The sequence below is a fragment of the Emys orbicularis genome, chromosome 1 (assembly GCF_028017835.1).
Source record: "Emys orbicularis isolate rEmyOrb1 chromosome 1, rEmyOrb1.hap1, whole genome shotgun sequence".
Classification (NCBI taxonomy): Eukaryota; Metazoa; Chordata; order Testudines; family Emydidae; genus Emys; species Emys orbicularis.
This window is the reverse complement of record NC_088683.1, coordinates 345014928-345028643: the sequence shown is the minus strand read 5'-3', so window position 1 is coordinate 345028643 and position 13716 is coordinate 345014928.

Genomic DNA, 13716 nt, shown 5'->3' with positions numbered 1-13716 from the left:
ATTTTACTTTTCTGGGTTGTAGTCATACTGTGCATATTCTTCAGTTTATTTTATCTACTGTATTTAATAAAAGGTTATTCAGGCACCTTAAATAGACACTGAGCTCATGCATTTCTTTCTGCCAGTAGAGGTGTGCTAACCACATCTTCTATACACTTAGCTAAATTCCCCCTGCACTTTGAAATGGATAAGGAATTCTTCTCTTCACATCCTATGTTAGCATGTGGCACTGCTGTTAAATGGCTGCCACATTCTGTCCCAGAGGTGGCAGAAATGCAGTGGTGGGTGAAATAACTCGTCTGTCATTTATAAAGTGCTTTGGACTGAAGGCTTTTTAAATATGTGAAGATATTTATTAAAATCATGATATAAAGCCCTTTGAAGTCAATGAGAGACTTTCCATTGATTTTGGATTGGGGCTTATTATAATTATGTTCTCCACTTCACTCTTTCCCTCTCCCTGCTCCCTGCTCGGCAACTTAGACACACAAGGATGCAAAGTTCAAGGGGAATTTTTATTTGGTTTCCATTTTGTATTCACCTGTGATTTACCTTTGACAAAAAAATTTTTTTCCCCCACTTAGAGGCAGCAAATGGGTCTTAATTAGTACTTACAGCAGTGAAAACACTCTCTGAATAAACACTTATTAGTTGGCAGATCAGAAACTAAAAAGCCATCTTGCCTGGTTATTGGTGGCCAGATGTTTGATCATTCACTTGAAGATGTGAATTATAATTCTTTCTGTAGGTGGCTCAAGGAAATAATTGCACATAACTTACCTGAGTACCCTGCTGTATAATTAGGTGTTTCAGAGGATGAAAATGTAGCTGAGTTTCTTTGGCTCGTTCAGATGTTTGAGTAGGTGGAGGGGGGAGAGACCTCACTCCTACTTCATAACTAAGCAGCACCTGCCTCTCGAGACAGGGTTGTAGAGGAAAGAGCCTCTCTGTCAAAGAGCAAGAGAATAAAATTGGCTTAAGTTCCTGCAACAGTCGACATTTCTTATTGCCTTTGTTCCCTGATAAGTGGTGAAGCTTTAGACTGAGAATTCAAGAGGCTAGCTCCCACACAAGCTGCAGCAATTGCAGCACACCTGTACTTTGCTCCACTGTGCACTTTTCCAAAATATCTCCTCCGGTCACTGCAGCAGGATTTCGTTTCATTATTTTCCCAAGAAATGATTTCTCAACAGGTTCAGAAGGCAGCTTTCAGAACCGGTTGTCTCTTCTCGCCCAGGTTAACAGGGTCAGAATAGCATCACAGATAATGATGTTGGAATGTCATGCTGCCCCATTGTACACCTCCCTTTCCGTTTTAAGGCACTAATGGAAGGTGCCAGAATTAGATTGTAGAGCTGGATTGGAGCAGTGCGATTTTCATTAAAGAACAGGAAGGTGAATAAGTACAGGGAAAACAGCTAAGTGGGAGGATGAGAAAATGACCTGATTAGAGACAATATGGAGATCTCAGGTGCAAAATGAATAGGGTAGTTGGTTGCCAGAAAGGAGAATGGTTTGTTTTGGGTGTAGGTGTACATCCTGGTGTATACTCTAGCTACCTCTCTAAATCCATAGATGCTAGGGGTATGGAAGTGACAAGAGTAAATTACACAAACTCTGGTGCTTGTTGCCTCTGCAGGGCAGTACCCACTGGAGCCAGACTTCAGAGCTATGGAGGCCTTCTTTTATCCTGAAGGGGGAAAGCCCTCAGGGGTAGTCACATAATACATATAAATCTGTCACATCTCATCCCACTGCCCGGGGTCAGAGCCACAAACTCAGCCAAACACTGGGGACCGAGCAGGATTTGGCGCACATTTAGTGCACATAATGATAACTGTACCAGATATGGACTGGTGACAGAGCTTTCTTTATACATACCAGATATTTTCATCATAAGATCCTTTAACATTCTGCCAGATATAGCTAAGGTGAGCTTAAATAAGGTATAGTAGAACCTCAGAGTTATGAACAACAGAGTTACTAACCCGTCAACCACACACCTCATTTGGAACCGGAATTACACAATCAGGCAGCAAGAGAGACCAAAAAAAAGGAAGAAAAAAAGGAAGAAAAAAAAGAAAAAACAGTACAGTATTGTAAACGAAACTATTAAAAAATAAAGGGAAAGCAGCATTTTTCTTTTGCATAGTAAAGTTTCAAAGCTGTATGAAATCAATGTTTAGTTGTAAACCTTTGAAAGAACAACCATAATGTTTTGTTCAAAGTTACAAACATTTCATAGTTACGAACAACCTCCATTTCCAAGGTGTTCGTAACTCTGAGGTTCTACTGTATTTTATACATAGGGCCACCTAGTGGCTCAACAGTATAGTACAGTTTAGCATTCCATTACATCTCCCCCTTTAAGTTCTACATTCCTACCATTTACAGACTATACACTAATATGCTATCTCTTAAGTTCAGTATGGGTCAGTCTATTAAGTGTCTCTGAATAATAGTGATTTTCTAATTGCATAACCCGAATGCATAACAGGTTAGTCATCTGGATGTCCATTAGTTGCAACAACTGGCTTGTGGTTGGTCTGGAATTCTTGCATTGTCTTCCATTGCACTGCAGCCCTCCTGCCCCAGACCCTGCCCCTCGGGGGCTCCATGTCCCCTGGGCATGGGCAGCTTCTCCCCACATTAAGAGGGCATGGTACACAGAGGCCAATGTACCCATGGGAGGACAGAAAGGCATCCAGATCCCGGGGAGGCGGGAAGGAGGGACCATCAGTGGGGGCGAGCAAAGGGGGAGGAGAGGAGGAACCAGCGAGCGGCAGCGGGGACCTCCAAAGAGGGGCCTGGAGAGAGATGAGCAGCCAGGCAGCAGTGGGCGGGTTGCAACTGCTGCTGAGCTTTTTACATGCATAATAAAACTTCCTCTGGCAGAAGCCCAGACAGTGCAAACCGCCAAAACCCACAATCCAGTGTGCAGCTGCTGTGCAAGGGAAGGCTTAGCCATCCGTGGTCTATTATACCCACTGCCCATGTATAACTCCATCTGTGGTAATAAACAGTTCTGCTATCTTTCTTTGGGAAATTTCAGGTGCACTGGTAATCTCAAAAGGTAATCTTCAAAAGCAAGGGTGTGATAAATGTACTCAGTTTGGCACTTTCTTTGGCTAAAGGAATTTACCACAATACACTCCAGGCATCCAGCTTGGAGAATATTGTAGCTCCTTTCACTTTGGAGAGGAAGTCATCCAGTGTAGAGAGGGTACTTTCACAACTGCTTAATTAAGTCCTAATAGCCACACAGATTCATATGTTTTCCATTATTCTTTATAACTGGTACCATTGGGGTGCACTGTGCTGTTGGCTGAGATATTTTCTTAAGTTATGCCAATCCACTCCATTCTCTTTAGCTCAGTTAACATTACACTTTATGAAGTAATGGGATTGGAATCCTGCAAGGTGTATGTACACTGCATGGATCAGCCTTGTTTCTTTAAGGTTATTATTACTGGATCTCCTTTCAAAAATCCAGTATCACCACATAGTCTATTGAGTTCTTCCAGCTTTCTCACCAGACCCATGGTGGCTGCCACGCTGCGGCTGTGAAGGCTTTTGGCTCATTCAACATTTTCCCCTGGTTATTGAATTCTCTGGTGAAAATATGATATATCATAAACCACATTTCTCTGTGGTATAAAGTAACAGAAGAACTAGGAGTCACCAAATGAAATTAATAGGCAACAGGTTTAAAGCAAACAAAGGGAAATATTTTTTCATACAACGCACAGTCAACCTGTGGAACTCCTTGCCAGAGGATGTTGTGAAGGCCAAGACTACAGCAGGGTTCAAAAAAGAACTAGATAAGTTCACAGAGGATAGGGCCATAAATGGCTATTAGCCAGGATGGGCAACGATGGTGTCCCTAGTCTCTGTTTGCTAGAAGCTGGGAACGGGTGACAGGGGATGGATCACTTGATTATTACCTGTTCTGTTCATTCCCTCCAGGGCACCTGGCATTGGCCACTGTCGGAAGACAGGATACTGGTCTAGATGGACCTTTGGTCTGACCAGTATGGCCATTCTTATGTTCTTATAAAGTAAGCATCAAACATAGCTAGAACCCTTTCATAATCATCTCTGTGAAGTCAAAGGATTTAAAGATATGGTCTGCTTGCTTCCCCAAAGCATAAATTAAAGAAGATACCTATATAGCTCCAGTTTCTATGTGGAGTTTGTTTTCCATTCTAAATCTTGCAAAATACTGCTTCCAGACTTTCCATTGTGAAGGTAATTCAAAGCTGATGTTCTATGGGGCAACGAAGTGGCATGTTGATGAGATCCTGCCACTTTTGTTACTTTGTTCCTTCTTTTTGTGACCTTTGTTGCTGTTTTCCCTCTGATTCTGTTCTTAGTTTACTCCTGACACCATGTCATGTTCTTCTGTAGTAGATATGGACTGGTCACAGAGTTTGCTTCCATGCACCAAATGTGTTCATCATAAGATCCTTTAATGATCTGCCAGATATATCTAAGGTTAGCTTAAATATGGTATTTTACACACAGCACCACCTAATGGCTATAGTTTAGCATTCTATTACAATAACTGTGAAGCATGTTAATGGGTGAGCCTGTTTCTTTAAGAACAGGAAACGCAAGCAGGAAGAGACCTTGAGAAACCTCTGTGAGGACCCTACATGACTGTAGTATCAGTAAGGAAGGGCATTTGGTCTAGTAGTTTGGGTATTAAGCAAGGAACTTTCAGAAAAATCTCATCAGGTTTAGTTTAATAATCTGGGGACCCACCCATACCAATTACTAACATTTTAAATACAGATGCTAGGGCTGATTATTCACTGCCTTAGATCTGGGGTAGCTGTTCACACCTCTGCAAAATGAGTGTGATCTTGTTTGGTACTTTCTTATATCCACTTTACACTCATTTTACACAGAGCTATATGATTAGACCAGGTGAAGATAATGGCGAATCAGGCCCTGTATCTTCATTTATATCTACAGGATATAATCACGCTAGATCATAATGAACTTGTAGACTGGGATAAAGGGATGGTTATACACATGTAATGTTGTTTGTTATAAACAGAGAGAAAAGTGTGTAATCACGCTAGATCATAATGAACTTGTAGACTGGGATAAAGGGATGGTTATACACATGTAATGTTGTTTGTTATAAACAGAGAGAAAAGTGTGTAATAGATTTTATGTTTTGCACATGATCTTTGTCTCTGAAATCCTTGTATATTGATATATTTTACAAATGTAAAGAAATAAAAGGTCCAGATTTTGCACTAACTTCCTGCTATATACAGCTCCCCTGTGCTTGATTGGAGGTGCTAAGTGGGAGAAGAATTTGGTCTCTGGTCTGCTTCCTGTGTGCAGGAACTGCCTTCAGTTTTACTAGATCGGTGTGAAGTTCTGAAGGTCAGAGTAATCAGATCTGGTATTTATTTTTGTCAATTACTGTACTTGGCTTGAAAAAAATCACTTGAGGTTTATAAAGCTCAATTTCGAGTGGTTCCTAAAGGATAAGAATTGAAACAGAAACGTTCTATAATAAATTACAAATAATTACACTACTTCAAATCCCAGTAGAACAATTTTCACTTAAAAGAAAGCAGAGATGGTGTAAAATTTACCTCAACTAGAAATCCATTGCAATCCAAAGATGTACTGCCCCAAATGGCATTTTGATCAAGATCAGTATTATAGCAGAAAGGCAGAAAATCCACTATGCTTAACAATCTCAGTGCTGCTACAGTCATCAAATTATGACTAAAAAGATGGATATGGCAGTAATCTTCTATTTAAGCCTTTAGAGATCAAGTCCAGCAACTGAAATAACCTGTATATAGGAAGTGACAAGTCAGACAGTTCAGTAAATCCTAACAAAAAAGACAAATAGATTTAACAACCTCCAGTTTGCCAAGCAGATAATGTGAAACACTGATTGGTACATACATCACCAACATGAATGCAAAGTCAAAATTAACTGTACAGAAACTTCTATACATACTGGGCCAAATTCATCTCTGGTATAAGTCAGTGGAATTATACTAGGGATAATAAATTTGGTCTATGCTGTACATGAGATGTAAAAGAAGCAAACCACCTTTACTACACATTTCAGTGCTTTACTCTTCTGTATGAATATTAAAATCTAGCTCCATCCCCAGGTATTTAAACTCTGTTGTTCAAGTGAAGTTCAATTTCAGAATGTAATCTTAGAAGAATCCCATTGGGAGTTGTTTAATTTTTGATACAGGTTCAACATGTGAGAACACTAATACACCCATTTAAAATCAATCAAAGTGAATATAATGCTTGTCAGATATGAAAAATTTACAGTACTAGAGTCTGATTCTTCTCTCACTGGTTTCAGTGTGATTTCAGTGGAGATATTCCTGATTTGCATTTACATTGGCGCAACTCAAATTGTTCACTGGGCTGGATTCTGGCTGGTGAACTAAATGGGAAAGGCTCCGCATCTCAAGTGAGAGTTTAATCAAGCCCCTAGAGACTCAAGTTTTCTATTTCAGTCATTCTCAACCCTTTTTTCACATAGGACCCAAAACTAACTGACAGGTTTCTCTTCAGTGACTTACCAAATCGCTTGTGGTGGCAAAGAATTGTGATACTGGGAGTCTGGCAAGAACACATGGGTGATTTTATTAAGCGCTTGGTGGGGAGTGCTGCTGGGGGTTGGTAGAACATTGGAGATGATGGGAGTGGTGGGGGCTGGGTGCAGGGCTGGGTTTGAGGCTGGCAGGTGTGCTGATGTCTGGGTGTGGAAGTTGATGCTGGATTGGGGAACTAGTGGAGGGGAATTGGGATCAGGTTGGGTCAGCTGATGCTGGCTATTCGGGATGTGCCTCTTCTTTCCCCCTACACCCAACCACCTACCCATCATCTCATTGTTCTTCTCTGGGGCAATGCTGCTTCAAAAACATCCTACTATTTAAACTGGCTCTACAAACTCTGCAGGCTTTACAAGCTCTGCTACCAGTACCGGAGAGCTTAGCTGAATGTTGATGGAGATTGTAGATGGAAAAGGAGATGGGAAGGGGAGACCTCCACTGAGCCCGATCCTGCAATCAGTATCACATGAGCAATCCTGAAATTTTATGCTTGCATGGAGTCTGAATGAAGTCATTGGGGCTCCACAAAGGTACAGGATCTACCCAGGGCGGGGGGTGAGTGAGTGGTAAAGAGGGTGCTGTGGAGCCTGCAGGTTTGGTGTGTGAACAGGCTGGAAATTGCTTCCCCCGACCCGCCAGCCATTCCACAGCTTAGCTGAGGGGCGGAGAGGCTTCCCCATGCCAGTGCTGTGCAGGGCTTTGGCACATGTAGGGCTCGGCTCCTCCTAGCCAGTGGCCCCAGGCCAGAGGGTCTTGGATTTTCTCAGGGCGCCAGCCGAGCCAGAGGCAGTGGGGGAAGGAAGGAGCCTGCCGGCCAGGCTGTTGATGAGCTGGTTTTCTGCACAGCACTGGGACCTGGACGCGCCCCACTGGGGATATGGACGAGCAGTGGGGCTTGGAGGGGGCGAAGAGGCAAAGCAGCTAGAGGACAGTGAGAGGGGGAGGACGTAAAGGGTCGATGGGTGGGCAGCAGAGGCGACCCGTAACCGGCTGCTGCCTGGCGCCTGTCCGCACGCACCAGCCACCACAGCTCGCAGCCTGCAGCTGCTGCCGGCCAGAAACAGGAGAAGGGGCAGGGCCCTGCTGGCTGAGATCCGGCACGCAGTGTGGGGCTGAACTGATGGATCAGCATGGGGAGCGGCTGGCCCCACACTCTGCATCTTTGCCCCACCACCAACCTTGCACACTCACCCCCATTGTCGGCCACTGGACCCCCCCCCCCCCCACTCACCGCTGGTGGGCGGGCGGCTGGCGAGCAGGAATCCGGCCAGCAGCAGGACCTACCAGTACTGATGGGGGGAGGAGGGGGCAGAAAATATGGGACAATTTGCCCGTTTTTAAGAAAAAGTCAGGACACCTGCAGGAGGGCTTAAATATGGGACTGTCCCTTTAAAAATGGGACATCTGGTCACCCTAGCTTTGGCCCTGATTCAGCAAAGCACATGCTTACGCAGGACATACATAATGATACTAAAAGTTTCATTGTGCTTCCTGGTGTTTGTCATTCTTCATAGTGAAAAATCCATGAGCTCAGATTCTGCTCTCAGTTCCAACAGCTGACTTTAATGGAATTACTCCAGCTTTATGTCTGAGTAGTTGAGAGCAGTCTGAGGTCAAGCCAACACAGAAATTAGAAAGCAAAGGATAGATTTCATCTCCCCTATTAAATATTAAAATAAAATATTTGCCCTGTGCATCACCATAAGGATATACAAATGTGAAACAACTAAATACCAATGAAAATGAAACCCAGCAAGAAATGTGTGACAATATCTTCAGCAGTTGTCAAGTTACATGCAGCCGATTGCAATGCTATGTGGTCAAAACATGCTGTAGAGTAGCCCGCCGTTGTCCTACATGACATTCTCATCTCATAAGCAAACAAGGAAAATATGGCCTAGATGAAATTACTATGAGATGGGTGCACAATTTATCGAAAGATTGTACACAGAGTATTTTCACACTTGCTTCTTATCAAACTGTCTGTACTGAGCCATCTTGATTATCACTTCAAAAGTTTTTTTCCTCTTACTTAATTGGCCTCTCAGAGTTGGTAAGACAACTCCCACCTGTTCATGCTCTCTGTATGTGTGTGTATATATATCTCCTCAATATATGGTTCACTCTATATGCATCCAAAGAAGTGGGTTGTAGCCCACGAAAGCTTATGCTCTAATAAATTTGTTAGTCTCTAAGGTGCCACAAGTACTCCTGTTATTTTTGTACACAGAGTAGTTAGCAATGGCTTGTTGTCAAACTGGGAGGATATATCAAGTGGCATCCTGCAGAAGTCTGTCTTGGGTCTGATACTATTCAATATTTTCCATTAACAGCTTGAATGATGTATTCCTATAAAATTTAGAATCATAGAATATCATGGTTGGAAGGGACCTTAGAAGGTCATCTAGTCCAACCCCCCGCTCAAAGCAGGACCAATCCCCAACTAAATCATCCCAGCCAGGGCTTTGTCAAGCCTGACCTTAAAAACCTCTAAGGAAGGAGATTCCACCACCTCCCTAGGTAACCCATTCCAGTGCTTCACCACCCTCCTAGTGAAAAAGTTTTTCCTAATATCCATCCTAAACCTCCCCCACTGCAACTTGAGACCATTACTCCTTGTTCTGTCAGCTGCTACCACTGAGAACAGTCTAGATCCATCCTCTTTGGAACCCCCTTTCAGGGAGTTGAAAGCAGCTATCAAATCCCCCCTCATTCTTCTCTTCTGCAGACTAAACAATCCCAGTTCCCTCACCCTCTCCTCATAAGTCATGTGCTCCAGCCCCCTAATAATTTTTGATGCCCTCCGCTGGACTCTTTCCAGTTTTTACACATCCTTCTTGTAGTGTGGTGCCCAAAACTGGACATAGTACTCCAGATGAGGCCTCACCAATGTCGAATAGAGGGGAATGATCACGTCCCTCGATCTGCTGGCAATGCCCCTACTTATACAGCCCAAAATGCCATTAGCCTTCTTGGCAACAAGGGCACACTGTTGACTCATATCCAGCTTCTTGTCCACTGTAACCCCTAGGTCCTTTTCTGCAGAACTGCTGCCTAGCCATTCAGTCCCTAGTCTGTAGCAGTGCATGGGATTCTTCCGTCCTAAGTGCAGGACTCTGCACTTGTCCTTGTTGAACCTCATCAGATTTCTTTCGGCCCAATCCTCTAATTTGTCTAGGTTCCTCTGTATGCTATCCCTACCCTCCAGCGTATCTACCACTCCTCCCAGTTTAGTGTCATCTGCAAAATTGCTGAGGGTGCAGTCCATGCCATCCTCCAGATATTGAACAAAACCGGCCCCAGGACCGACCCTTGGGGCACTCCGCTTGATACCAGCTGCCAACTAGACATGGAGCCATTGATCACTACCCGTTGAGCCCGACAATCTAGCCAGCTTTCTATCCACCTTATAGTCCATTCATCTAGCCCATACTTCTTTAACCTGCTGGCAAGAATACTGTGGGAGACCGTATCAAAAGCTTTGCTAAAGTCAAGGAATAACACATCCACTGCTTTCCCCTCATCCACAGAGCCAGTTATCTCATCATAGAAGGCAATCAGGTTAGTCAGGAATGACTTGCCCTTGGTGAATCCATGCTGACTGTTCCTGATCACTTTCCTCCACTCTAAGTGCGGATGATACCAAGCTTGGAGGGGTTGCAAGCACTATAGAAGACAGAATTAGAATTCAAAATTACCTTGATAAACTGAAGAATCGACCTGAAATCAACAAGATGCAATTCAGTAAAGACAAATGCAAAGCACTTCATTTTTGAATGAAAAATCAATGTCCAAATACAAAATGGGGAATAACTGGCTAGGTGTTAGTACTGCAGAAAAGCATCTGAGTGTTCTAGTGGATCACAAATTGAAAGTGAGTCATCAGTGTGGTGCTGTTATGGAAAAGGCAAATGTCATTCTGGGATGTATTTAACAGGAATGTTGTATGTAGCACATGGGCTGTGATTGTTTTACTCTACTTATGGCTGGTGAGGCCTCAGCTGGAGTTCTGGGCACCACACTTAATGAAAGATGTAGACAAATTGCAGAGGTCGAAAGGAGAGCAACAAAAATGATAAAACATGACCTATGAAGAAAGGCGAAAGACTCTGGCATGTCTCTTCTAAAGAACAGAAGGCTGGAGAAAGGGAGGCCTGATAATTCTTCAAATACGTAAATGGTTATCATAAAGTGGACAGTGATCAGTTGTTCTTCCTGTCCAAGGAATAATCCACTTTGTTTGCAGCAAGGGAGACTTAGGTTAGATATTAGGAAAAACTTTTCCTAACTATAAGGATAGTTGAACACTGGAACAGGTTTCCTAGGAAGGTGCGGAATCCTCATCCTTTGGAAAGGACAGGTCAGACAAATATCTGTCAGGGATGGTCTGGATATACTTATTCCTGCCTCAGCACAGGGGCCAGGGCTACATGGCTTCTTGAGATCCCTTCCAGCCCTACATTTCTATGATTCTAAAATCTGAGTTTTTAATATTTAGACTATTGCTTTTGAACTGTAAATTAGGTACAGTGGGCCCCATCCTGCAAACAGTGATTTGTGTGCTTACATTTAAGCATGTGTATAGTTCCATTGCAGTCAACAGGACTCCCTGTGTGAATAAAGGTAAGCACAAAGGGGTTTGCAGGTTGGGGCTATAGAAGAAGCTATAAGCTCCCTGGGTCAGGGACTGTGGTGTGCGAAGAGCAAAAGACAATAATTTGTGGGTTACTCTGCATAGGACTATGGGGTCCTGATCTGTATTTGGAACCCCTAGTCTTATTCCAATACATGTAAACACATAAGCAGTAAATGTAATTAAGGGTCGGTAGAAAACCTCAAAATTCTGCTCTTACTTACACCCTTGCCATACTGTGTGATGAATGGTGTTGTGTTTGCATTAATGAAATACAGAACTGGGGCCTATATTACTCCTATGTTAAGCTGTGGTTGTGTGTACTTTGGAGCTGCGTATTAAAGAACAACAAAAGTAATTCAGAAGTGAAACAGCAAGTAAGAGGCAGCTACTCCTTCAATATTTTCTCAGCATAAATACATCTCGTGGGTAGCTTTTATTGCTTCTTGTCTCCTTACAGAACACTTCTATTTTTAAGAAAAGCCCATCCTACTATTTTTAGTTTCGTGCTAATGGACTGGATGTTCCTTTGAGATTTTAATGCTTCTTGTCTTGTGACGAATGCTGGAGTGATTTGTATTCTGGAATCTAAAAAGACAGGTCTCCAGATAGTTCCCAGGGAGCCTCAGCACCTTGTCCCAGCACACGTTTGCCATTTAAATTTGTTTTTGACAACTCTGCTCACACCAAGAGCAAGACACACACTGTCAATCTACAGTGTCCTATTTTAGATTACGGAAAATAACGAACAAAAATAAAGTCTTCATGAGAGAACATCTGTCTCCCACACAGCAGGCTTTAGTGACTGTGAGAATAAAATGATAGCTGTTGTTACAGACAGTTTTTATAAATGCAAAGGTGCAGGCTATAAAAAATAAAAGCATCAGGCCAAGAACTTCAGAAGTGGCTAGTGATTGGCAGTGACATATTTGAGGCACCTGAATGGGGTTGAGGAGCCACCCTCTGATAAACAGGCCCATTAAAGGTGTGTCAAGTTGGGCACTCAAAAAATTAAGGCACCCAAAATCAGTACCCATTTTTGAATAAGTTGGTGTGACTGGGATCCCAGTGGAGCCACGCTAAGTTTGCTTAATTACTGCAAACTGCAAAGAATGGGGCAGACAATTCCCAAAACTGGTGGTTATTCTGATACTTGGATTCACCAAGCCAGCAACAAAACAGTGTCCACAATGCGTTACTGGTTACCAGGAAGCCCAAAACACAGTTCCCTTAAAGCAACCAGCCTTGGCCTTCCTCCCAAACAGCCAAGTCAAATATGATGAGGATTACTGAAAATCTTGTTCATCATATAAAAAGTTCTACCAATCCCAAAGGATCAGACACATTACCTCCCAGGTCAATGAATATTTCAGATCTTACCCAAATACAAACTTACAGCCAATTCTTATTAACTAAAATAAAATTTATTAAAAAAAGAAAAGAGAGAGAGTATTGGTTAAAAGTTCATTATACATATAGATATAAATAGAGTTCTTAGGTCAGTTTCATAGTAGAAATGGTGAGCTTAAGTGTTGCAAATAGTCCTTTTAGAATTAGTCTATGGGTTGCAGTCCAATGTTCAACACGAGGGCGATCCAAAATGAAATTGGAGACCTCAATCTTGTGACTCAAGCTTCCCCTGGTGAAGCATAAGCAGATTTTAGATGAAAGGATCAGGTCCCAAAAGCCCTTTATACATTTTCCAGGCAGCCTCTTGACCACATGCAGTCCTTGGGCGAACAACAGTGTCTTTGAAGTAACCTCCTATTTTCTAAACATCACCGGCAATTAGCTAGATGGATTAATATAAGGTAATTGCCTATCACCCACCATTTGCAGGTGATTTGCTATATACTTCAAAGAGAAATCATGACAGTGATATCACTACATTCACAGTTAATTTAAATGTTAATATCTCCTTTTGATTTCTGAATTAACCGTGATAGACAGGAACTGTTTGGTTACATTCTAACAATATATATGTAAACACACTAAAACTCAAACATTATCTACTAATATGTCTCTAAAGGTTGAATCTGGGTTAATTAGTATGCAAGTTGCTTAACCCTTTCTGGCCCTGTGTCACACTTGGCCATTGAAGTTTGTTACACACACCAGATCTGTATTTCTCTAACCAGGAAGATGGGTGAGTGGCCTGATCTAAAGCCAACAACATTGTCTTTTCATGACCTGAAAGTCAGTGAATGCACATGTACTAAGTGATGGTCAATGGGGAAGAATATCACTTCCACGGTACACAGGAGCTCCACCAGAACTGACTGGCTGGGTAATTCCTGAATTTCCACCAATAGCAGGGGGCAATATTGACTCAACACAACAGGAGACACTTGTAAAGTGCACTGCAGGATATAACCACTGGATCACCTTGAGCACTTATTTTATAGAGACAATGTAGGGTATAGCTGGAGGAATGGGCCCGAATTAAAATTCTACCCTGTGCCATGCTGT